The following is a 9,480-nucleotide window of genomic DNA, read 5'->3' on the forward strand; positions in this document are numbered from 1 at the left end:
AGTGATGTGATTCTGTACTGAAAAGGTCATAACAACACTAGCAGACAAATAGCATATATTATAAATCTTGTCAGAAGTGTACCAAGATGTGGAATCAGCATATAAAAATAATTAGTTCTGTAATCATGAGAAATGAACAAAATGAAAAAGAAATCAGGAAACCAATTCTGTCCATAATAATCTCAAAGGTAAAATATTAGGTAGAAATTAAAATATGAAGAGAAAATATCCTCACAATGAAAACCATGAAATATTGTGGAATGACTAGAAGACACAAAATGATGGAAAAATTCTGATTTTCATGGATTAATTAATATTGTGAAAATTCATCACAGGATTCCTGCCTAGAATAATCACAGGAACCTCACAGCAGGTATAGTAATAGTTTCACTCTCCTTGCCAAGTCTTCACATAGATCAAATAATCAGTTATTTTTCCTAAACAGATTAGAATTCTACAGCCCAATTTCATACATACCATGTTGCTTTGCTTTAAAAAGATCCACCCAATTTTCCTATGTGGGTAAAAAGGATAATGTTTCTCTTGTAGTGGTTTGCACTAGCTCCATGCAGTGTTGTTACTTACTGAAACCATGAGTTGTTTAGGGCATCTGGTTTCCTCTAGAGAGGAATTGTTTAGATTAAGGGTGCTCTGAAGTCCTACTAGATGGCCATAAGTATGATCCAAATAACAGGCAGTATGTGTTTTTCTCTATTAATGATTGCAGTATTTACCTATACCAATGATGCTATGCAAGAAAATACTTTTATTTAATTAGAAATTCCAAGATAATAAATTAAAAGTCATGAAAAGTACTAAGGTACTTGAATTTCGTAGGTAGAAAAAAATAGACATCAGAAAAATCTCACTCATGAGAGGGAAAAAAGAAAAATCAACCAAAAATGCTTCTACTACTGTGTGGACAGATAACAAAATTTTCTAAGGCAGAAAAAGTCAAGTTTGTAGACTGAAATTTTACTGAGTTCTTTTTTAACATATATTTATTGTAAAGATACTGTACAGAGGGGTTACAGTTACATGAATAAGATAATGAGTACATTTCCTATCGAGCATTGTTACCTCATCCTTTGTTTTTCCCCTACCATCCCTTCCCTCCCTACTTTCCCATCTCCTACCCCTCCTCCTGCCTGAAGTTGTAAAGTTCATTTCAAACAGTCTTGTACATCTCATTGTTACAATGGGTCAACCTGTATCCTTATTTCAGCATTTTGTTATTTCCCTTCCCCTCCCCAAATTAGAAAAAATGTATAAACCATAGCAGGGCATAGAAATCAAATACCGTGAAAACAGGGGTTGTACATGGAAGGAAGAACATACAAAAGAAACAAAAAAATCACATACTACATTATATATATATATATATATATATATATATATAATATATATATATATACACTAAAAACAACAACAAGAAAGATAAAACCCCTTGTGTCTCTATTTTGGGGTACATTTTGCTTAGCATCATCTTATTTGGTCATATGTCCATAGCTTTTGACCTTTTCTGCATGTCCTAGACATATACTGAGATTTATTTTATTTTATTTTTTTATAAATTCAAAAAACATGGCAGCAGATGTATTGCTTTTGAAAATTTTTCAATTGTCCTTTTCCTCCATTCAATTTTGATAAAAATTACATTAATCCTGAATCATTTCTTGGTCAAATATCCTGATATGTATTCTGATAAAAATCAGAAAACATGAAACTCATGTAGTACAATTAGCACAGCAGACACTAACTGGCATTTTAAACTTAGAAGAATTATCCCAGTGAGTCTTTGGTTCCCATCCTGTCAGATTAAGGAGACTACATTAATGAAAGTAATGCTGGAGAAACCACAGCACCGTGTCAAGTTACACACCAAGAAACTAAATAATTCAGTGAGATGATTTCAGCAATTAACTTTTAGAGCTATAAAGCCCCTAAAATCTTGTCAGGGATTAATGCTAAATAATTCAAAGTGATGAGAAAATTCTTCTCTTTGGCCTATGAAGTATAACTGTGGCTCAAATCCTCCAACAATGGATAAGCATGTGCAGTTACATTTGTCCCCTAGAAGATGGTGTGTCAGTAGATGATTGATTCTTTGAAGGTTTTTTTTTTTTTCATTTTCAGGCAAACCTTTGAAGGTTAATTTACTACTACTATTATTACTACTGAGTTACTGAATGGGTTAAATGAGGAAATTGGGAAACACACACAGGTCAAGATGGTTGTTAAGTTAATGTCAAGTCTCACAAAATAAATGGAGTAATGGTATGTAGACTTCCTGCATGGAATCTCCAGAACTATCAATATGAAAGCTATTAGTATACTTAGTATCTAGTTCGGTTAAGTGCAATGGTTACATGGCCTGTTCATCATAATGTTTCTTGTCCCACTAGTTTCAAAGTCTTTTCAAACTATTAACCTGAAGGGTAGAGTTAAACATCCTAGGCTCCTCTGCAGGAAGAAAAGTTAAATATCTTATTATTATCAGAAAACATCAAATACTTACTGTTATTTTCATATTATGCTATATAAAATGCATATAACACTATCTGTTTGAGGATAGACCAGTGAGAAAAACAGAAAGCATTTTCATATAATAAGAACTAAAATATATCTTTGAAACAAAGTACATATTGTTTACATATTTGTAATGTAATACATAACAAAGCTATGGATACAAAAATAGATAGCTAAAGATTGATAGATCATTAGTTTGCTTACAAATTAGCAAAACCTATCAGAAAATAGAATGGGAGATTTCTGAAAATTCTACTCCATATTAGGCATTTACGATCTTGAGTGATAAGAATCTAGTGATTTTGTTAAGTGACCAGATTCTAAGGAAGAAAAGAGTAGAAAAAAGGAAAATCTACAAAGATAAATAGTGTGGACCCAGAAATTACAGAGAAGCAATATAAAAAAATATGGCATGGAGATTGGAACCAGCGATGCTGTAAAGGTCCATATCTTTATAATCTCTTAAAACTGTGTGTGAAATTATCACAGTGTTCTCAAAGCAGAAAGTTTAATTAAAAAATATATGATTGTAATACCATTCCTGTCATTTGGTAACTGAGGCAATACTTGGTACTGTCTATTGAATAGAATTGCCATCTGTCTCTGCTAGAGAAACCAGAGTTTTAGGTCATAAAGTCAATTAAATATGCCACTTGTCCAGGTTTAACAAATAAATGATTAATGGCAAAAAAAAGCAGATTTAGTGAACACATGTACATTGTAAGAAGAGGCAAGGTATACACTCCACCCTCTTTTTCCCATACAGACATATTCTTTAAACTCAAGGAAGAATCAGGGCTAAGGGAGGAGAGACATGCACAATTATTAAACAGTTCCAGTCACAGGTATGTTCTTATGGAAAGAGGCGATGGTCTTAGGATTGGTCAGGCTTGGCCTTGCCTGGCTGGTGGTTTGCCCTGCAGAGTTTCTGCTGTTCCTTTCATTGGGAGTAACTTTTGTTTTAATATGTTATGGAAAAGTCCTGTCTGTACTGGATTCCAAAGAGACTGGAAGTGAGAGAGCAAAGGACACAGACAAAATACGAAGACCATTACCAGTGTGCTACCCTGCTATCAGCTAGTGGATTCATTTTTTTAAAAAGTCATTCCTTTTCAGCAAAAGAACTAAACAGTTGTAACACTAGCACTACCGCTAATATTTCTGGGCTTTTATTTCCTCATTTTTGAATGATTATGTTAATAGTAGTCATTAATACTGTAAGTTCTAAAAAGGTGACATATTTGCAAGCAAGTTGAAAGAAAATACAGTTCAGAGTTTCTGGCATTTCTCTTCCTTTTTTCCCGTGTTTGAATGACTTTCCTATTCTCTTTATACAACTAACCTTTTCATCATTCTTTTTAATTAAATCAGTTATGTTGGGTCTATTTATTCTTCTTTCATACTAGAGGATCAAGCCTCTAGGGAAAATGATCATTTGTGTGGCTTCGAGTGAACAAACGTTTAAAATCAATAGTAGTTCATAAAAACAAAAGAACAATATCAGGATAACAGTATAGTGCTAAAGTTTGCCCTACACACAGTGCCAGTTATGGAGAACTAGACAAAAATAACTCGTAAGTCCCATAAGTGATTTCTACAAACATTTTGTTTCTGTTCATTAGAACTGACTGGAAATGTTCCAGAGCACACAAAATTAAAAAGCCTTTGAGTTTCTAAACAATATATATTTTGATAGCAACCATACAAAAGAAACTGTGCTGTGAGCTCATATATAAAGAGATTTGTGAATAAAGACAAAGCTATATTTTAGTCATATTATTAAATAAAGAAAACAAAAATTATTTATTTACAATGTTACTGCTGTAGTCTGTTTTTACTATTCTGAATACAAGTGTGCCTGCTAATGAAAAAGAATCAATTATATTATGTGAATTGCTTAAAATTGTTAGTGGCAGAGGAATTGATTTTAGATTCTTCTTTTATTTCCATAGGAAAACTAATAATAGTCGGATCTTTCATTGTGGACTCTATCAGAAATTGGAATTTTTTATACTCAGTGTGAACACTAATAACAAAAACATCAATACTTCCGATGGGTGATAATGATGTAAAGGTTTATATTGATTAAGATGCACTGCATTAATCAATTACTTTTTTGAATGGCAACTCCTTACTACAACCATTAAAAACTAAAGAAAATGTTTATAAAAAGAATACCAAGTGGAGGAGATGGGGAAAAACAAGTCGTTTAAGGATACAGGTGGACCCGTTGCAGCTATGAGAAGTACATGTTGTCATGTCGAAAACGAACTTTACAACTTTGGTGCGGGGCGGTGGGGGGGTGGGGGGGTGGGGGGATTGGGTGGGGGGGCAGAGGGGGAGGCTGGGAAGGGATGTGAAGGGTAAACAAAGGAGGAGGCTGCAATGCTTGATAAAAAATGAACTCATTATCGTGCCCATGAAATTGTAGCCCCTCTGTACAGTATGTTCACAAAAAATTAAAATTAAAATTAAAAAAAGAATACCAATACTTTATTGATATGTTTGGTAGGATTATTTATAATCAAAATGCTTAATGTTATGCCTGAGTAATAAAAAGCAGTCAAATTCCAGTAATTCTTGTTAATATTATTGTCATCTATTACAATGGATTGGAAATTTTCTTTCTTTATGTTTAAATCATACAGGAGTTATTTTAATCTGTGTTTATTACAGTTTGAACTCAGGCCCTGTGCTTAATAGGCAGGTCCTCTGACATTTGAGCGACATCTTTAGTCCTTTCTGATTTAGTTTATTTTTCAAGCATGGTCTTGCACTTGTTGAACAGGGCCAGATTAAGACCATAGGCCTGCTACATCCTCCCCCTACCTGGCTAGGATTACAGGTGGATACCACCTTCAACTTATTTGTTAAGAAAGGATCTCACTTTTTCCTTAAGCTGTACTTGAACAGTAATCATCCCAGCTCTGCATCTCACATAGCTGATGTGCTACTACAAGATTTTTTTTGTTTGGAGTCAAGGAGTTGTATATTGCCCTGGCTGTTCTTAAACTCCTGGAATTAATGAATCTTTAAGTCATAGCCTTCTAAGTATCTGATACTTCATGTGCATACCACTGTGCTGATTCAGTAGTTAATATATAGGATATATGTATATGCATATATATATATAAACTGAGAATGGTACTTTTTATTGACTACCTATAAATGTCTTATATTTTAATAAATATCTTACATTCACCTGTACATAAAGCAGACAAATATCTCTAGACTTATTCTTGTATTCTAAAGAGCTTGTATTCTAATAAGATTAATCAATGTAGAATTTCATGCATATACATAGAGAAAATAATGTTGTATACAATATGCATAATACATGCAAACATTAACATTTTATATATTTACATTTATTTGTTAGGTATGTATGTTATATAAAATATATCTTTATCATTAATACATATTAGATCTTACATTAATATTTATGCATAGTATACTATATAATTATGTGTGTTATATATTATCAATATATAACTGTGTAACCATATATAATTATGTAAGTAATTATATGTAATAGTATAGAAAAATTATTATTATCTCATAATATTTATTATTGTTACATATTGTAATATGTAGCACATTATATATGTATATGTATATATATGCACACACATTGCAATGATTATAAATACTCCACCAGAAAGATGACCTAAGAGTGTTGAGGACTGTGATTATGATGTACAAACCTGAAACTGAATTTTGCTTAAGATCGAGAGGAAGAGAGGAATGGAACCAGGAATGTGTTTTGAGAAACAAGATTCTATGTAGAAAGTTCAGGTAGTTCAAAGTCCCTGAGACAAAAAAATCTCTTTGCATCCTTTTTGAAGCTTACCCAGGAGGCTAATGTAGCTGGACTTGAGTTAGGTAGAAAATAGAATGTGAAATCAGAGAGGTAAAGAAAGGTAAATTCATGCAAGATTATTGAAGAATGTTGGCTATACCTTTGAGAGAATTGACAAAATTTTGTTATGTGCAAATAATTTGGATAACTTAAGCTGTTAAAAATATCACCTGATGAAAAAAGTCTTTGGAAATTATTTTGACTGTACCAAATCCTTAAGAAGATATGAGTGTAAAAAAAATCAAGTATCAACTCAATGGAAGGCATAAACAGCCAGGTGTGAGTAAACCTAACAGGGAGAGAGAAGAGAAGTAATAACAGAGAAACAGGGAAACCAGTGGCTACATTTTCTCTCCTAATCTTGCCTCCACTCTATTCCATGTGTTCTGTAATTGCCAGAGTGTCATATGGTCATTCTACCCATAAAACTATTTTAGAACAAAACTGTATCACTTTTAGAGCAAGATAAAGTGATCAGAAATTATGTACGAAAGTATTGTAAGCTAAAGAAAAGATAACATACATAATAGTGTTTTGTCTGATAAAGAACTTGAAGTGAAAAATTACTTTAAAAAGAGGTACATTGTTTACTGATAACAGAAAAAATGGGTCAAGAAGATAAAAGGATCAAGACAGCAACACTATTAAGCTGCAAATGACAATATCAGAGATAAAAAGCAATGTCCAAATTTATAGTTAATATTATTAGCACATTCAGTTGGAAACTGATTAATAAAGATACCAAAAAGAAACTAATGGTTTGAATTTAGGTACCATAATTAAAAGGATATTTAAAATAACAATAGATAAGGGCACAGACCCTGAAGGCAAGCAGGACATTTCCATCACTATTTTATTACCAGCTGTGGGAATTTGAGAAAGTTATGCAACCCGCTTTATTTTGCCTTTGTAAAAACAGAGATGACAACACATAATGGACTTTAGATGAAGACCAGATGAATTACTGAATTTAGGTTCTCAGAGAGAACCAGATGTACATGCAAATCATGAGAATATATAGTTAATAATTAGTAATGTTAAACACACAATGCTTTTTTTGAAAAAAATGGAAGTTCGACAATATTTCAACATTCCACAAAATAAGTTTAAATAACTTGCAAAGAATCAAAATAAGGATACAGGTGGACCCGTTGCAACAATGAGAAATACACGTTGTCATGTAGAAAACGAACATTACAACGTTGGGGGGGGGGGGAGGACTGAGTTGGGGGGAGGGGAGAGGATGGGAAGGGATGGGAAGGGGAAACAAAGGAGGAGGCTGCAATGCTTGATAAGAAATGTACTCATTATCTTGCCCATGTAATTGTAACCCTTCTGTACAGTATTTTCACAAAAAATAAAAAGAATCAGCATTGTACATATTATGTTCTCTTGGACCCCAATGAAATAAAGTCAGGTAACAATCAAAAGAGAGGACCTAGGAAGTCCTTCTGTGAAAAAATATACTAAGAAATAGCATTTGAATTTGAAAGTATGAATAAAGCAAATAATGAAATATTTAAATAAAACCAATGCTAAAACTTTACATGTCAATATGTGTAGACAAAATCCAAAGCAGAATTTAGAGGAAGGGAAATTCTTTTTGTCTTATGTCATATAGAAAAATGTGTGTGTGCGTGTGTGTGTGTGCGTGTGTTGGTATATCCTCACTATTCTGAAACTTCAAAGTCCAAAATATTTTTATTGCTAACTTGATGCCACAGGTGGAAAATTCCACATTTGATCTCACTTGATGTGTTGCAGTCCAAAAACAGGTGTGCTAAAATGTTGCAGAAAATTACCTTCAGGCTATGTGTATAAGATATGCATGAGACGTTAATGATTCTTGTGTTTTAACCTGGATCCCAAGTTAGCTCATTAAGTATATGCAAATATTCCAAAATCTTAAAAATTTTGAAATCTCAAACATTTCAACTGCCAAGCATTTTTCAACAAAACCTGACTGTGTTTTCAAGTATAATATATATTTGTTCATTTATGTACATTTATAGAGGTATAGATATATAGATATAGTTAGCCAATTTAGGTTCTTACCCTAATTACCATAGACATCAGGAGATAGAGTTCCATGCATTTCCATAGAGATACATGGACAAAGAGAACAGAGAGAGAGAAAGAGATTAGAAACAAATGAATTTCCATGAAATAAAAACGATAATTTTGCTTGAAAGGTTAGGATTAATGTTACTATAGAGTAACATACATTCCCCATTGCTAATATTGCAGTTTTGCTTTCAGACACATCGTTACATATGCAGTTATCTATGTGGAGTGTTCTAATTCTACATAAGTAATGATGCTACTGGCAACCCAAAGATTTGCCTAGATGTGACTTTGCTTTTATAACATTTGTCTTGATTATTAGTCCAGGAAAATATAAATTGTTTATTAAATTAACATGAAATTCACTAATGTTATTATCGTTCCCTTGCTTGCCACTACATGGTCAAAAAACTCCATATTGTTGGTGGTTTACACTTTAAGAACAGGATGAGCAGCTTAGTGATGGAAAGCTTACTTAGCATGTATAGGTGTGAGAACCTAGGTACAGTCTCCATCACCATAACAAACTTTTTTTTTGCCAGTTGTTGGGCTTGAACTCAGGGCTTGGCACATTCCCTGAGCTTTTTTTTGTTTGTTTTTGCTCAAAGCTAATACTCTACCACTTTGAGCGACAGCTCCATTTTGTTTTTGAGTGATTAATTAGAGATACGAGTTTCACTGGGACTTTTCTGCCAAGATAACTTCCAACCATGATCCTCAGATCTCAGCCTCCTGAGTAGCTAGGATTACAGGACTGAGCCACTGGCAGTCCAGTTAGTATCCTGCTTCTTATAGTAATCACTTCACATTTTTAAAAATCTTTTTGTCATTTAAGAATAAGTCTCTATGTTATTGATTAACCATGTTCTTGAATATTGTTTTCAATTTAATTTGTCTTAGATTTTTGTAAAATGGTGAGGATTCCTGTTCATATCTTGTGGATATAAATATGAAAAATATGCTATCGCTTAGCAAACTTTACACACTATTAGCTAATTTTCTTTTTTTTATTGTGAAAATACTGTGCA

The sequence above is a fragment of the Dipodomys spectabilis genome, unplaced genomic scaffold, assembly GCF_019054845.1.
Source record: "Dipodomys spectabilis isolate Male_0828 unplaced genomic scaffold, ASM1905484v1 ptg000060l, whole genome shotgun sequence".
Classification (NCBI taxonomy): domain Eukaryota; kingdom Metazoa; phylum Chordata; class Mammalia; order Rodentia; family Heteromyidae; genus Dipodomys; species Dipodomys spectabilis.